Source organism: Pituophis catenifer, unplaced genomic scaffold (genome assembly GCF_029215685.1).
Source record: "Pituophis catenifer annectens isolate HBS135680 unplaced genomic scaffold, rPitCat1.0.hap2 SCAF_2, whole genome shotgun sequence".
Taxonomy (NCBI): Eukaryota; Metazoa; Chordata; class Lepidosauria; order Squamata; family Colubridae; genus Pituophis; species Pituophis catenifer.
In genome coordinates this window covers 24,331,528-24,348,695 of record NW_027256882.1, presented here as the reverse complement: position 1 = coordinate 24,348,695, position 17,168 = coordinate 24,331,528, and the positions used below count along the sequence as shown (strand labels likewise).

The window sequence follows — 17,168 nt, the reverse complement described above, 5'->3', positions numbered from 1 at the left end:
CTGAGGAGTCCCTCTCTATGGGAGCGAACTGGTCGGTGAGAGGCTATTGGTGGCAGGAGGTGGTCTCGTAAGTACCCTGGTCCTGAGCCATGGAGCGCTCTAAAGATAGTAACCAAAACCTTGAAGCGCACCCGGAAGACCACTGGGAGCCAGTGCAGCTCGCGCAGGAGGGGGGTTACATGAGAGCGCCACATTGCTCCCATTACCACCCGCGCGGCCGCATTCTGGACCAGTTGGAGCCTTCGGGTGCTTCTCAAGGGGAGCCCCATGTAGAGAGCATTACAATAATCCAGGCGTGAGGTGACAAGGGCGTGAGTGACCGTGCGTAACGAGTCCCGATCCAGAAAGGGATGCAACTGGCGAATCAGGCGAACCTGATAAAAAGTCCTCCTGGCTACGGCCGTCATATGCTCTTCAAAAGACAGCTGTGAGTCCAGGAGGATGCCCAAGTTGCGAACCCCATCTATGGGGGCCAACGACTCGCCCCCAATAGTTAGAGATGGCGCCAACTGACTATATCGGGACGACGGAAACCACAGCCACTCGGTCTTGGATGGGTTGAGTCTGAGTTTGTTCCTCCCCATCCAGATCCGTACGGCCTCCAGGCACCGGGACATCACCTCGAGGGCATCATTGGGGTGGTCTGGGGTGGAGATGTACAGCTGGGTGTCATCAGCGTACTGATAGTACTTCACCCCAAAACCACGGATGATCTCACCCAGCGGCTTCACATAAATGTTGAATAGAAGGGGCGAGAGGACCGATCCTTGTGGCACCCCACATATAAGGGGCCTCGGGGTCGACCTCTGCCCCCCTGTCAACACAGACTGCGACCGGTCAGAGAGAAAGGAGGAGAACCACTGTAGAACAGTGCCCCCCACCCCCAACCCTTCCAACCGGTGCAGCATGATATCATGATCGATGGTATCAAAAGCCGCTGAGAGGTCTAATAGGACAAGGACTGAGGAGCAACCCCTGTCTCGAGCCCTCCAGAGATCATTACCTACCGAGAATTACCTACCGAGCTCCGGACGGCTCCTGATCTCCGTTCCTTCCATTGGGACCTGAAGATTTGGCTGTTTAAACAAATAGGCTGACTCTGATTCCGGGTGTTATTGTTTACTATTAATTAGTTATTTGGTTTAAAATGGGATTTTATTGTACTTGTTTCTTAACTTGTGTTCACTGCCCTGAGTCCTTCGGGAGAATGGCGGCATATAAATACATGTAATAAATAAATAAGTGCCGTGCCTTCCGCCGTGCCCTTAAAACTTTCCTTTTCCAACAAGTCGGGCTGGCCTAACAAATCCTTTTAAATGATTTTAAATTCGTTTGTCTTTTTAAATGTTGGGCCAAATTGAGATATTTCCTTTTAATTTGTTCTTAATTTATGTATTATTATGTATTATGTATTTATGTGTTTTTACTTGGCTGTACACCGCCCTGAGTCCCTAGGGAGAAGGGCGGTATATAAATTTGAAGTAAAATAAAGTAAAATAAAAAAAAAATAAAGTAAGTAAGTAAGTAAGTAAGTAAATCAATCAATCAATCAATCAATCTGTAGTCATCTTGGAGCCCAGGAAAATAAAATCTGTCACTACCTGCAATTACTGCAAGTTCAAATCTCACCAGGCTCAAGGTTGACTCAGCTTTCCATCCTTTCGAGGTAGGTAAATTGAGGACCTGGATTGTGGGGGCAATAAGCTGACTTTGTATAGAACAACACCGCTTAGGGAGGGCCTGAAAGCCTTACTAAGCAGGTATATACAAAAAAGTATGCAGGCTATTGCTCTAATGCAGTGGGTCTCAACCTTCCTAATGCCGCGACCCTTTAATACAGTTCCTCATGTTGTGGTGACCTCCAACCATAAAATTATTCCTAAAACCATTGAAAATATGTGTTTTCCGATAGTCTTAGGCGACCCCTGTGAAAGGGTTGTTCGACCCCCAAAGGGGTCCCGACCCACAGGTTGAGAACCACTGCTCTAATGCATTGTAAGCCGCCCTGAGTCTACGGAGAAGGGCGGCATATAAATTGGACTAATAAATTGGACTAATAAATTGGACTAATAAATACCTCCATTTCCTCCCCATCTAACAAGTATCATTGCTTTCCCTGAATAAAAGGAATCCCTATTGTGCCAAGACTTCCAGAGCACAGCTAAATCCTCTTGGCCAATAATTTACACGTGTGGTTCAACCCAAATTACCGCCAAAGTTAAATAAACCTAAGAAGGAAAATGTGCATTTTTTTTTTTTTGATTTTGAAAAGGGAACAGACCGACCTTATCACAAGCACACATTTTATTCCCTCCCCCCCCCCATCCGAATGAATGAGGGCTGCTGCAAAAGGAGCCGGTGCAAAGGCCACGCCATGTGGCATCCAGAGAAGTGAAAGGGTGAAATTGGGGGGGGACCCTTTCCTTGCAATCTCCCCAAGTTCGCCTCCCCGGTTTTGGAGATCCCCGCATGCGATCTTAAGACGGGTGGGGGGGGGATCCCACCATTAGATCCACTGACCCATTGGCAACATCTGGGCTCCTTCCACCAGCCAGCTAGGGCTCCTTCCCCGCTGCTTTTTACCTTTTTTTCCCCCTCCTTTGCAGCCCCGGATCTCCTCCTCCGCTTTCCCTCCGACGGGGATGGTCGGAGGGGCTCCTCCTGCCGTCCGGACCGAAGCGGGAGCGACCGGAGACGGTGAGAAAGAAGGGCGAGCCTTCGTTCCCTTCTCCCAGCCCGGCGGTCGAGGGGTTAAGGAGATAGAGGTGCCACTCCTAGAGAAGCAGGAAGTGTCAGCCGGTGGAGGGGGAGAGGAATGACAATAGCTCAAGGCAACTTCCGGCTCTTTTTTTTTTCCCCTGCAAAGCGGGGAGGTAGAGCAGGGGTCTCCAGACTTGGCAACGTTAAGACTCGTGGACTCCAACTCCCAGAATTCCTCAGCCAGCAAAGCTGGCTGAGGAATTCTGGGAGTTGGAGTCCACGAGTCTTAACGTTGCCAAGTCTAGAGATCCCTGGGTTAGTAGAGGATCTTCTCTGCAGTGGATCGATGGTGCTGAAAGTGTGTGTGTGTGTAAGGGGTGGGGGGTGCTGGAAGGATGAAGGGGGAAGCACCTTGTGGGGCCAACATGTGGGCAACTGGGCAGTGTACTGTTGGGGGCAATATCCATCTCGCTCAGTTCCATGCTGGGTGAAAGACATTGGAAACACAGAGGCTGATTGCAAAGATGGTTTAATGGTGAACAGAGCCAACAGCAGTCCTGGGTCAGCTGACTGACTGGTTTTGTCAGTACATGGGATCAATCCTGGATAAAGGAGATGAATCAGCACAACACCCTACCTCCCTCCCTCCCAATCCTCTCAGATCCAAACTGATGGTGATGGTATTGAAAGCCAACAAGAGGTCACATAGGGCAGTATTTCTCAACCTTAGCCACTCTTAGATGAGTGGATTTACAATTCCCAGAATTCTCCAGCCAGCATAGAATTCTGGGAGTTGAAATCCACTCATCTTAAAAGTGACGAAGCTAAGTGGGGGTGTGTGTGGAGGGGGGGGGGTTGAAGGTTGTGTGGGGATGAAATTGTTGTAAAATTTCTATTAAAATAAAAAGATAAAGTGTATTAATAGAGAAGTTAGGAAATGTGGGGGAAATGTTATAATAAATGAAATGATAATATTAAGATAAGATAAATATTGACGGAGCAAGAAGAAGACACAAAAGATGTATTTAGATGATACAGTGAATGATTGATTATGCATTGTTTGTTTATAAAAAATAAAAACTTTTTTTATAATAATAAAAAAAAAAGAAATATCAAACACAGTTTAGAATTCTGGAAGCCAATGGCCTTGGTAGTACAGTGGTCTAAGGCACCCTGTTATTAAGCTGGTTATTAAGACCAGCTGCCTGCAATTACTGCAGGTTCGAATCTCGCCAAGGCTCAAGGTTGACTCAGCCTTCCATCCTTTCTAAGGTAGGTAAATTGAGGACCCAGTTGTGGGGGCAATAAGCTGACTTTGTATAAATATACAAAAGGATGAAGGCTATTGCTGAGCACATTGTAAGCCGCCCTGAGTCTCCGGAGAAGGGCGGCATATAAATCAAATTTTTTTAAAAAATCAATTTTATTGACTTTTGAATCAATTCATTGAGAATCACTTTGGATTATTGTAAAGTCCTATGGCATTCTTCAAAGTTTTATCAACATCTTTTAAGAACCTATAATATTCTATTTGTATTAAAAGGTATGACACTTAGACTAGGGTGATTGGCATAAAAATGACACATTGAAATATTGAATAACTAAATGATGAAAGATTATAATTTAATAAAAATATGTATATTAATAGAATTATATAAGCTTGTTAAATGAAACAGTTATGATTAATACTATTTTATTTGTATCAAAATGTATGACATTCAGGTGCCACACTGTTCACACATTGATGTTTGTAAAAAATTAAAAAATTGAAGAGAAGAAAAAAAGTGACTAAGGTTGAGAAACACTGAAATAGGACAAGGATGGATGCGTAACCCACTTCCCACCAGTAGTGGGTTCCAGTTACCTCTGCTACCAGTTCCGAATCGGGAGCGCATGCACGCACTTGCTTTGTGCGCAGGGGGCACTTCTGCGCATACGCAGAGCATCCGGGATGATGTCCAGGTGGGTGAGCGAAGCCTCTTGCCATCACCACTACCGGCTGGTAGAAACCCACCACTGCTTCCCACCCATGTGTTATGGAATAATGAGACCAAACAACATTCCTGGTCAGCCAGAGACAGTTTATTGCGCAGTTTCAGAATCAGATTTGTATCTGCAATTCTGAACCAAGAAGAGCTCTGGTACAACTGCTTTTATAATATCCAAGACAAAGGAATTTGTGAGCACAGCAGTTTTCCATATATGGTTAATATACATTTGTTACACAATAATTGATACTTTCTAAATTACTAAATTCCTACATTATTTTCTAGTTCATAAGATTATCTTAGCTAAACAACCTTCCTCAGTTCTGTGATTGCTGATGTGTAGTTTCATGGCTGCTTTGGTTAATAAGTAACTTTTGTTTCAAGTGGATGTCCTTGCATTCTTGACAACTAGGCCCCTCAGAAGATATATATTACCAAGAATGGAATTTAGCTGACTTAGTGTAATCTCTAAACAAGCACATTTCTTTCTAATAATAATGTGAATAAAGAGGGTCCTTTAGTGTTCATATAGCTGACCCTGTACTATTCCTACATCATTCACATTAGGGCAGCATATAAATTGAACCAATCAATCAATCAATCAATCAATTGTAAAGGATCCAGATAATTTGCCTTGCCCAAGGTCCTCTGAAGCTGTCACACAATCATCATCTCTACCGGTACCACCTTCCCCCACAAAGGCAGGTTCGATACTGGATGAAAATTCTGCCGTGTGGTAGGATGCAACGATGGCTTTCTTGAAAAGGCAGAAAGGCCTCCTTAAGAGGCACAGGAACAATCCCCTCATTCAAACAAGAATTCGTCATCACTAGAACCCACCCACTCAATTCAAAGCCAGAACTGCCATAGATCTAAAGAGAAGGTAGCCCTTTATTATATCTTTCTACCATTGCTTAAATAGTTGCACCCGTTATCAAGTATTATTTAAAACAGAAAATTCATTCTAGGTAATACCGTATTTTTTGGAGTATAAGACGCACCCCCCCCCCCGAAAAGAGGATGAAAATTTGAGTGCGTCTTATACATGAATAGCCCTGCCCACCCGCCCACCCGCCAGCCCTCACCCTTTGGCCTCTGCCTCCTAGCAATTTGCCTCCTTGCAGCAAACAGCAAACAGCCCGTTTCAGTTTCAGCTTCAGCACAGCCTTATTAGCACGAGCAGCTGATTGTCGCTTGGATCGGCCTCCCGACCATCAGCTGTTTCAGGCGGCAGGGATTGCCATTGCCGTCTCACGGCCTCTGCATCAGGAGGCCGATCAATCAGCTGCTTGTGCTAATCTGGCTGTGCTGAAGCTGAAACTGAAATGGGCTGTTTGCTGCAAGGAGGCAAATTGCTGGGAGGCAGAGGCAGATTTTTTTTCTTGTTTTCCTCCACAAAAAAGGTAGGTGCGTCTTATAGTCCGGAGCATCTTATACTCCGAAAAATACGGTATATACCTTTTTATCACAAAAATTCTCCCCAACAGTGGCAGTTGTGGTTTCTCCATCTGAACATATCCTTCTTGAAGTCATTCCATGCCTTAACTCAATTATTTTGAAATTACGTACAATTCATATTCAGGATAAAAATATTCAAGGGTTTTATTTCTGTCTCAATCTTAAAACCAGCTTTTCCCAGCAATTTTATTTGGTCCTCCATTTTCATCTTTTTGTGAAGATCGTCCTCTTTGACTATTCATTTTAAAACATCAAAATCCTTTAATTTTCCCATTGATATTTCTATTCCTTCTACTTCCAAACTTGACACCAAGTCATCAAAAAATTCCCTCAGTTTATCTTTTTCTTTTTTCATCTTCACCCCAGCAATTCTCTCATCCCATCTTTTATCTCCATCCAATAAGCTGAATATTCAATAAGCTCACGAGTGCTGGATGGGAGACCACCAGGAGCTCTAGGAGGGGCCAGGAAATAAATATATATCCAAGAGAACCTTTCTGTTTAGTTGCCCTGAAATCACAAGACAGTCTTCCATGAGCTCCTTTACCTAAGGCCGTAATGAGGAACCTATGCACGCGTGCTGGAAGTGGCACACAGAGCCATCTCTCTGGGCACACGAGCCGTCAACTGTTGTTCTTCCAGATTCCGGTGCGCCGGCCAGCTGGTCTTCACACATATGGGAGTGCCGGAAACCGGAAGAGCAGCCACCCGGTGCACATGCACACACTGGGCAGCTGCTTTTTCAGTTACTGGTGCGCGCATGTGTGCACATTCCCAATACTGGTCATTGCCAACACTGACCTATGGCAATTAAACTTGGTTCCCTGCTTGGCAAGGCTCTCTTGAAGGTACTCCCATGTATAAATATGAAAGTACAAATGAGGGCAGATAGGGGTTGTGATGAAGACATTTACAGTTATCAATCTAAAACAATTACTTCCTCTGTGTGAATTTTCATGTGACTTCTAAGGGCTGATTCACGACGGAAAAATGTTCCACACTCGATGCACTGATAGGGCTTCTCCGAGTGAATTTTCTGATGTTCCTCAAGTTCTACCTTTTGAGCAAAGCATTTCTCACACTCCCCACATTGATACGGCTTCTCCCCTCTGTGGAGGCTCTGATGTACACAAAGTTCTAGATGCTGATAAAAACTTTCCCCACACTCTCCACATTTATAGGGCCTCTCTCCTCTGTGCCCCTTCTGGTTTCTCTGAAGTTCAGCTGAATCCCCAAATTGTTTCATATATTTTGGGCATTCATAGGGACCGTCTCCAATGTGAACTTTCTGATGTCGCAACAGTTGTGATTTCTGGGAAAAACCTTTCCCACATTCCGGGCACTTTTCCTGACTTTTATGTGCTTTCTTATGCCTCCGAAGTGATGAACGCCAACTGAAACTTTTCCCACACTCGGGGCATTGATAAGAATCTCTACCTGTGTGAATCTTCTCGTGTACCCGAAGGTCTGAACTGCGAGTAAAGCCCTTCCCGCATTCCCCACACCGGTAAGGTTTCTCCCCTGTGTGAAATTTCTCGTGATTCCTGAGATATTCTTTGTGAGGAAAAGATTTCCCACATTCCTGACACTGATAAGGTTTTTGTCCGGTATGGATTTGCTGATGCCTCAAAAGATTTGCTTTTCTGCAAAAACATTTGCCGCACTCTGGGCACTTATGGGGTGTCACTCCGATATGCATTATGTTGCAGTGGTTTCTAAGGGATGATGAATAAGCAAATGTCCTTCCACACTCTAAACATTTGTAATCTTTTTCTAGTTTGTGAATTTTCTCATGACGTTTGAGGCCTCCTTTGGTATGAAAAAACATTCCACACTCGATGCACTGAAAGGACTTCTCCCGCGAGTGAATCATCTGATGTTGCCAAAGGCTTCCCTTTACAAGGAAGCACTTCCCACACTCTGTGCACTTGTATGGTTTCCCCCCTGTGTGGGCATCCTGATGCGCACGAAGATACAAGTTGCAGGCAAAGCTTTCCCCACACTCATCACATTTATAGGGTCTCTTTCCTCTGTGCAATTCCTGATGTCTCGAAAGTGTTGAAGTATCTACAAATCGTTTCTCACATTCGGGGCATTTATAGGGTCTGTTGCCAAAGTGAATTGTCTGATGTCGTATCAGGTATGCCTTGGTGGAAAAACATTTCCCACAATCTGGACACTCTTCCTTTTTCTCCCTCCTGTTTGTTTTCTTGTGACGCCGAAGAGATGATCGCTGGGCAATTTTTCCCCCGCATGCATTATAAGACTTGATTTCTTTGTGAACTTCCTCGTGGAGCCAAAGCTGTGACTTCTGAGCGAAGGCCTTCTCACATTGGCCACACTTGTAAAATTTCTCTTCTGTGTGAAGCTCTGATTTCTGAGATAACCACGGTCTTTTCTGGCATTCCTGAGGTCTTTTTCGCTGGTGGATTCGCTGATGGGCTCCAAGGTCCGAGCCTTTAGTAAAACGCTTCCCACACTCTCCACATTTGTAAGGCCTCAGTCCAGGGTGGCTCCGGAGATGTTTAGCAAAGTCCCACATTCCAGGAAAGGATTTCCCACATGTCAAACATGGATGCGATCCATTCCCCGTGTGCAGCTTCCGGTGGATCAAAAGGAGGGACCGGTAAGCAAAGGATTTCCCGCACTCAGAGCATTTGGAGAGTCTCTCCTGATTCCTTCGGTTGAAGCATTTTCCCCTTTGCATCGTTTCCATAGTGTCTCACTTGCGGTTCCTTTGTAAGCAGAGACTACTTGCAAGCAAAACTTTTGACTCCAGGTTTTTCCAGGGGGCACCTGAGGACAAAAGAAAAAGAAGTGAGGACATGTATTTGCTCTCCTTCAGAGCCCAAAATAGCCCAAAGGTTAGGTAGAAGACCTCTTGCATGAGCTCTGGGGGGATCCCAAAGCTTCAATTTCCTCTCAGCCGAATCAAAGCAATGCTGGGATACTCCCTGTGGACCTGACCTGAGATCCCCCCTTCCCCTTTCTTAGCAAGAGGGGAGGAATCAGAGGTGGGTTTCAGCAGGTTCTGACCGGTTCTAGAGAACCGGTAGTGGAAATTTTGAGTAGTTCGAAGAACCAGTAAATACCACCTCTGACTGGCCCCACCCCATCTATTCTCCACCTCCCGAATCCCAGCTGATCAGGAGGAAATGGAGATTTTACAGTATCCTTCCCCTGCCACGCCCACCAAGCCACACCCACAGAACCGGTAGTAAAAAAATTTGAAACCCACCACTGGGAGGAATGGCCGACAGAATCCCTGTAGCCCCACCCCCACCCCCATTTGTCTGACTGAACTGGGATGATCTCTGCCTTTTCCTTTCTCTCATTTGGGGGCGGTGGGGGTTTTTGGCGCAGATGAGAGACCCACTGTAAGGACACACAAACACCCCCCAGACATGCATATGTTGGATGGGTCCATACATGTAGACGGAATGGGACAACTCGCCTCAGCCAACACACCATGGTCAATTCACCCTGCAGGGCAACAAGCCGTAGCCAAATGACTGTCAACCCTGAAGCTGGCTTGGCCAAAGCCATTTTTGTCTGCTTCAGTGTTGCCATACTGGAGCTGAGGGTCAGGGAGGGGGTATTTGACTTAGAGAGATTTTTGTAGGCAAAACAAAATACTTTCTTTTGGGAACCAAGGACATTCTCACACCTGGTCAGAAGGAGTGATGCCATCCATTTGTCGGACAGCATGGCCATTGGACTATGTGACTGATTGTTTTGAGAAAGTGGGAAAACTTTTACTTCTAATATGGTGGGAGTTTTCAGAGTCGGTTTTTACCAGATATGTGCCAATATGATATTTCCAATAAAAGTAATCTTTGAGGAATTCAATTGCCTGGGAGTCTTGCTTGCAATGGATATATTACTTGGAACCCTGACAATGACCCAAGACGACTCACTGCAGGACAATTTAACAATTCAATGTAATTTTTTAAAATAAATTTAAAAATATTTGTCAGCGTTCCAAATTATGATCTCCTTCAGCGCTGACATGAATGAATGAAAGAGGGAGAAGCTTTGCTTTAATGCTGAGATGAACTTTTACCTAGTTCCCTGCTCTTCAGTAGATAGCGTTACCTGGGTGACAGAGGGAGGGGGGAAATTCCTGTGAAAAGAAAGTGCTTGGGACGAAGAGATGGATCTGCACGATGGCCAATGAGACATTGGGGTTGAGGAACGGAAAGGGAGGGGTTTGGAAGGAGGTGCCAGTCTTGGCTGCACACAGAGTTCAGGGATGTCGTTCTCCTATTCTTAAATAAAAAAAAAAAAAGATTCATTAGAGACCTTGCGTTTGAGAATGAAGTTGTTTTAAGATAGCAACGAAACCTGACAATATTATTATGAGGCAGGAGGGTCTTACACTATAACTATATTAATCTAAGTATTGTATTATTCACAGTATTATATTGCTTTCAGAGGTGTTGACGCTGGAGCAAAAGTTATGTTGCAAACCTCAGGAGAGTACAAGGAACAGAAATAAGAAACTTGTTAAATGTACCGATGAGCTAAATGACCTATGTTCTATATCATTCCCGTGATGAACTTATATTAAGAAATCTTACCAGAAGTGTTAACGGAAGATAACTGAAGGTGTAAGATAATACCCATATATGGAAACATAGTAAAATAACCAATTATGTAAACTTCTTCTTTTCTCATGTTATGTTTTACTCTATAAAAGTCACACCTGGGGCGTAGCCCTGGGTTCAGAGTTTGTCATTCAAATGCTCTGAACCTCTGCGCAAATAAACCTGTGTTCTCCAACCTTCGTGGTCTCGTCTCCTGAATTTGGTAAAAGGGTCTTCTGAATCATTTCTGGCGAGCCAGCCAGGACAGTAGGAGTTTTGTAACTCTCTGGAGGGTCACCCCCCCTGCGGGGGACCTTGTTAAGTTCGAGGGAACTTCCCAGGCACCATCGGACACACTTCACACTGAGGTACTTCCCGGTGACGCAGGACTCCGACAGCGGCAGTCGCCACCTCCAAGAACCACTTGTGAAGGAAAGGGAGACCAGGCCATCCTTCAGCCGGCTGGAGGACGTAGGACACGTCTCCAGGCAAGTATTGGGTGTGGAATAATCCCTCCCTGTAAACAGGGACGATGGAGAGAACTGATCACCCTATCTTTGGAAAAGGTGGGCGGAGTGTTGACAGTGTGTGGTGTGAGAGGCTACTGAAGTTCCCAAAGGTGACTGTGAGTATCCAGCACCCTGGGCCAGTAGAAAGCGACTGACATTCGCAGTTCCCATCGGAGACCGTGCTCATCCGGCTTCCTGGGTCAGATGTGAAAGTGTGAGACAACTCCCTTAAGTGTTACCCTGAGAAGGAAGGACCCCTTACCTTCCTCTCATACCCCTTTCCCTAGCTGTCTTGTCTGGTGCCCCGGGAGGATCATGGGAGGTAGTGGGAGTGTACCCTTAACCCCATTAGAGTGTATGTTGAACCATTTTAAGGCTGCATTTGTGACTCAAGACTACGGTATTAAGTGGAGCAGGCATAAATTGAGGAATTTTTGTGAGATTGACTGGCCTGACCTTAAGGTCGGCTGGCCTGATAGGGGAACTTTTGACCCTTCCATAGCTATAAGAGTCCACCAGAGGGTGTTTCACCCTACCGAAGGACATCCCGATCAGGCCCCCTATATTGATGTCTGGCTCAGTCTATTACAAAGACCTCCATCTTGGATCCAGAAGTGTAAAATAACAGAGTGCCGGCTTCTGGTATCGTGCACTCTGCCACCCCGGAAGGGAAAGAAACACATCCCAGTTCTTCCTAGTTGTCCAGAAGAACTGCCCCAGCCACTGCCTTACGTCCCTCCGCTAACATCCCGCCTCTCGCCACTATCGGGAACTCTCCGAACATCATCCTCCCCAGGGGAGGGTGATGCCGGGACACCCAGAGGGGATTCCTGGCAGCGGGAGAGAATTTCCTCTATACTGAGAGATTTGGACGAGATTGAGAGTCTAGATCCCACGAAAGACATGGCAGATCAATTGATGCAGACTGGATGTTCGCTAACCAGCCCAGATGCCAAGAAAAAAGAGGAAGGAGGGAAGGAGGAGGAATTATTCGGAGCAGTCAGTGGGGTCTGTAAAGAGGAGGAACCCATTGCAGAGCGCACAAGGTCAAAAACAGAGGAAGTATCCTTAATCGCCCCCCTGAGAAGGGTCGATCAATTAGTGGCAAAGGAGGACGGCACGCTTACAGCCGTTTTGTTCCAACATGTCCCATTCACCACCTCTGATCTCCTTAACTGGAAATTACATTATAGCCCCTTTAGAGATCGCCGACCTGGTAAAAACAATTGTGGATACCCACAATCCCACGTGGTGGGTTCTCCAACAGTTGATGGGGACGCTGTTTAATCCTGAGGAGAGAGAGAAGATTAGGAATGAGGTGGTGAAGATCCTGAAGTCCACCCAGCCCTCCACCAGCACTTTAGAATGCTGGGTTGAGGTAAATTTCCCGTCCGTCGAACGGAACTGGGACCCTTACAACGACAGCGAGATGGACTCTATCAGAAAGTACCAAAACCTGGTAGTACAGGCAGTGCGTGCCGCTGGGAGACCAGCCATGAATATGTCTAAGCCCTCCCTGGTGATGCAGGGAGCTGGTGAGAGTCTGGAGGCATTTTATACCCGACTGCTTGAGGCTTATCAAATACACTCCTATAGACCCCACGCAGCCCGAAAATGCACGGATGCTGACCATGGCCTTCATATCCCAGAGTGCCCCTGATATACGTAGGAAGTTACAAAGATTGGAGGGAGCCTTAGGAACACCCATGAGTGAGTTGATGAAAGTCGCTAGGAAGACTTTTGTCAATCGTGACAAGGTGGAAGAAAGGAAGCAGGACCAAAAAATGCAACGAAAAGCTGAATTGCTGGCTGCTGCTATGATGGGGGTACCAAGGGGAAGGGGAGGCATCAGAGGCCGAGGATCTGGAGGGGCCCTAGGACGGAACCAGTGTGCCATATATAAAAAGGAAGGACACTGGAAGGGTGAATGCCCAGAGAAGGAAATGGAGGAAGTGCAAGAAGGAAGACGTGGTGGGTTTGTGAGGAACTATAGAGGCAGCCACGGAAGAACCCAGGGAGGGAGAGGAAGAGAATGAGGATTCTCAGGAACATCCCTCATAGGCCTGGCTGAAGTGGAGGAATGGGACTGAGACCGACCGGGTTCAGCTTGCCTCCCAGAACCTGTGATCCGCCTAATGATAGGAGGCAAACCCATCCCCTTCCTTGTGGATACCGGGGCCACCCGATCAATCCTAACTCGACCCCTGACTCAAGCCTCCCCCTAGACTATCAACATACAAGGTGCTACAGGGAAAATTATACAACGGCCTTTCTTGGAGCCCTTAACTTGCAACACAGGAGGAAAGACTATCACCCATCAATTTGTATCTATGCCAGATTGTCCCATCCCCTTATTGGGAAGAGATTTGTTATGTAAATTAAGAGCACAAACCTCGTTTGAGGAAGATGGCACAATGGAAATGAAATATGGCGAAGTGAAGATGGAAATACCCCAAGAAGAGGTATGGAGGATGATGATGGCGCATGCAGTCGAAAAGAACGCCGGATGGGAAGATTTTGGGGTGCCGCATTTATGGGCAGAAGACAACCCCCCGGGTTTTGCAAGCCGTCAAACCCCCCCCCCCCGATTGTGGTTGAAGAGCTTCTATCAAAGACACCAATCAGAATCAGGCAATGGGCGTATCCCCGGCCCATTATACAAGCAATTCAGGAAGTGATAAATTTGTACTTAACCCATGGGATTCTCGTCCCGACTAAGTCCACGTGGAACACCCCCATCCTATCAATTCCCAAGGGAGATGGGCAGTTTAGGCCGGCCCAGGATTTACGCTGCGTGAACCTCGCCACTGTGACCATACATCCAATTGTCCCCAACCCTTACGTCATCTTGGGATTGATCCCTCAAACAGCTCAGTGGTTCTCTGTCATTGACCTAAAGCCTTGGTGGCACAGCGGCTAAAGTGCTGTTAAAGTGCTGCCAGCTGCCTGAAATTACTGTAAGTTCAAATCTCACCAGGCTCAAGGTTGACTCAGCCTTCCATCCTTTTGAGGTAGGTAAAATGAGGACCTGGATTGTGGGGGCAATAAGCTGACTTTGTGTAAAAAAGAACACCGCTTAGGGGGGGGCCGAAAGCCCTACTAAGCAGGTATATACAAAAGTATGAAGGCTATTGCTTAACACATTGTAAGCCGCCCTGAGTCTCTGGAGAAGGGCGGAATATAAATCAATCAAACAAACAAACAAACAAATAAATAAATAAAGAATGTCTTTTTTACTATACCCGTACATGAAAAGAGTCAGCACCTGTTTGCCTTTGAGTGGGGAAGTCCAGTGACCGGGAGAAAACAGCAGTACACTTGGACACGGTTACCCCAGGGTTTTAAGAACTCCCCCACTCTCTTTGGGGCTGTGTTGGCTAAGGATTTGGAAGCCCTGGAGATCCCCGACCCGGACGTTGTGTTGCAATATGTAGATGATCTGTTACAGGCCAGACGAAAAATGACTGTTGGCAAAATACTCACGACTTGCTCCATCTCCTGCAAGAGCTAGGTTACAAGGCATCCAGGAAAAAGGCACAACTCGTCTTACAGAAAGTCAGATATCTGGGATAACCAGGTAAAAGAACTCACAGCCATGAGAGAAAGGAGGCCATATGTCAGCTCCCGGCGCCTAGGAATAGGAAAGACTTGAAGGGTTTTTGGGGGGCTGCAGGCTTCTGTCGCATTTGGATCCCCAATTTCAGTTTAATTGCAAAACCTCTCTATGAAGCTATAAGAGGAAGTGATAAAGAACCTCTACGATGGGAAAAAGAGGAAGAGAAAAGTTTCACAACTTTAAAAGACGTTTTAATGCAAGCTCCCACCTTAGGACTACCCGACTTAGACAAGCCATTTCAGCTGTTTGTCGACACTAAACAGAACGTAGCAGTGGGGGTTCTCACTCAGAAATTGGGAACATGGCATCGCTCCGTCGCTTATCTATCTAAACAGCTTGACAATGTAGCCAGATGTTGGCCTGCCTGCCTCAAAGCTCTTGCAGGCACGGCACTGTTAATGCAGGAAGCTAGAAAATTGACTTTTGGACAGGAATTAGAGATTTATACCCCCCCATGCCTTCAAATCTGTCTTAGAAACAAAAGGACATTTGTGGCTGACTAACCCTCGCATGCTTAAATACCAAGGTTTCATTACGCACAACCCCATGATCAAGTTAATACAATCTACTACCTTGAATCCAGGCACACTGGGTCATCCAGATCATGGTTGTCCCGTCTGTACTACTGTAACGCTCTCTACATGGGGCTCCCCTTGAAGAGCACCCGGAGGCTCCAGCTGGTCCAGAATGCGGCCGCGCGGGTGATTATGGGGGCGACTCGGTGCTCCCATGTAACACCGTTCCTGCGCGAGCTGCACTGTCTCCCAGTGGTCTTCCGGGTGCGATTCAAGGTGTTGGTTGCCACCTTTAAAGCGCTCCATGGCATAGGACCTAGATATTTACGAGACTGCCTTCTGCGTCCGATAGCCTCCCACCGACCAGTACGCTCCCACAGAGAGGGTCTCCTCAGGGTGCCGTCGGTTAGACAGTGTTGACTGGCAACCCCCAGGGGGAGAGCCTTCTCTGTGGGGGCACCTGCCCTCTGGAATGAGCTGCCCCTGGAGATTCGTCGGATTTCCGACCTCCGTACCTTCCGCCGTGCCCTTAAAACTCTATTATTCCATCAAGCCGCAAGGGTCGGTCCTCTCGCCCCTTCTGTTCAACATTTATGTGAAGCCGCTGGGTGAGATCATCCGTGGCTTTGGGGTGGAGTTCCATCAGTACGCTGATGATACTCAGCTGTACATCTCCATCCCAGGCCACCCCAACGATGCCCTTGAAGTGATGTCCCGGTGCCTGGAGGCCGTGCAGGCCTGGATGGGGAGAAACAGGCTCCAACTCAACCCTTCCAAGACCGAGTGGCTGTGGCTTCCGGCGTCCCGATATAGCCAGCTGGTGCCATCGCTGGTTATTGGGGGCAAATCATTGGCCCCCACGGAAAGGGCTCACAACTTGGGCGTCCTCCTGGATACACAGCTGTCTTTAGAAGAGCATATGACGGCCGTGGCCAGGGGGGCTTTTTATCAGGTTCGCCTGATACGCCAGTTGCGTCCCTTTCTAGATCGGGACTCCCTACGCACGGTCACTCAAGCACTCGTCACTTCCCGTCTGGACTACTGCAATGCTCTCTACATGGGGTTCCCCTTGGGGTGCACCTGGAGGCTCCAGTTGGTCCAGAATGTGGCCGCGCGGGGGATTATGGGAGCGACAGGGCACTCCCATGTGACACCTCTCCTGCACGAGCTGCACTGGCTTCCTGTGGTCTTCAGGGTGCACTTCAAGGTGTTGGTGACCACCTTTAATGCGCTCCATGGCTTAGGGCCGGGGTATCTACGAGACCGCCTTCTGCCGCCAATAACCGCCTTCTCCCACCGCCAGTACGCTCCTACAGAGAGGGACTCCTCAGGGTGCCGTCGCCCAGACAATGTTGGCTGGCGACTCCCAGGGGGAGAGCCTTCTCTGTGGCGGCACCCGCCCTCTGGAACGACCTACCCCCAGAGATACGCACGATACCAGACCTCCGGACTTTTCGTCGGGCCCTGAAAACACATCTTTTTCACCTAGCCGGCTTGATCCCATCCCTTTGATTTTAATTTAAAATTGGTTTTAACCCGGGTTGTTTTAAATAGATAGCCAAAATTATTTAATGTTTTTTAAATTGCTTTTAAATTTTATATGTTATGTTTTACTATAGCTGTTCACCGCCCTGAGTCCTGTTGGAGAAGGGCGGTATACAAATTAAATAAAATATGAAAAAAAAATAAATAAGCAGGGCTGGTCTAAAATATTTTAATGGGTTACTGTATTTTAGACGATCGGCCAAACTATTTAATAATTTTAAATTGTTCTTAACTTTTGTATTGTTGGTTAT

The 17,168-nt window shown here is 46.9% G+C and overlaps 1 pseudogene; it reads right to left on the bottom strand.

The window, feature by feature from the left end:
• Window positions 1-5,996: 5,996 nt before the first annotated feature.
• LOC139311823 (zinc finger protein 721-like) overlaps window positions 5,997-17,168 on the bottom strand; it is a 74,767-nt pseudogene continuing 63,595 nt past the window's right edge.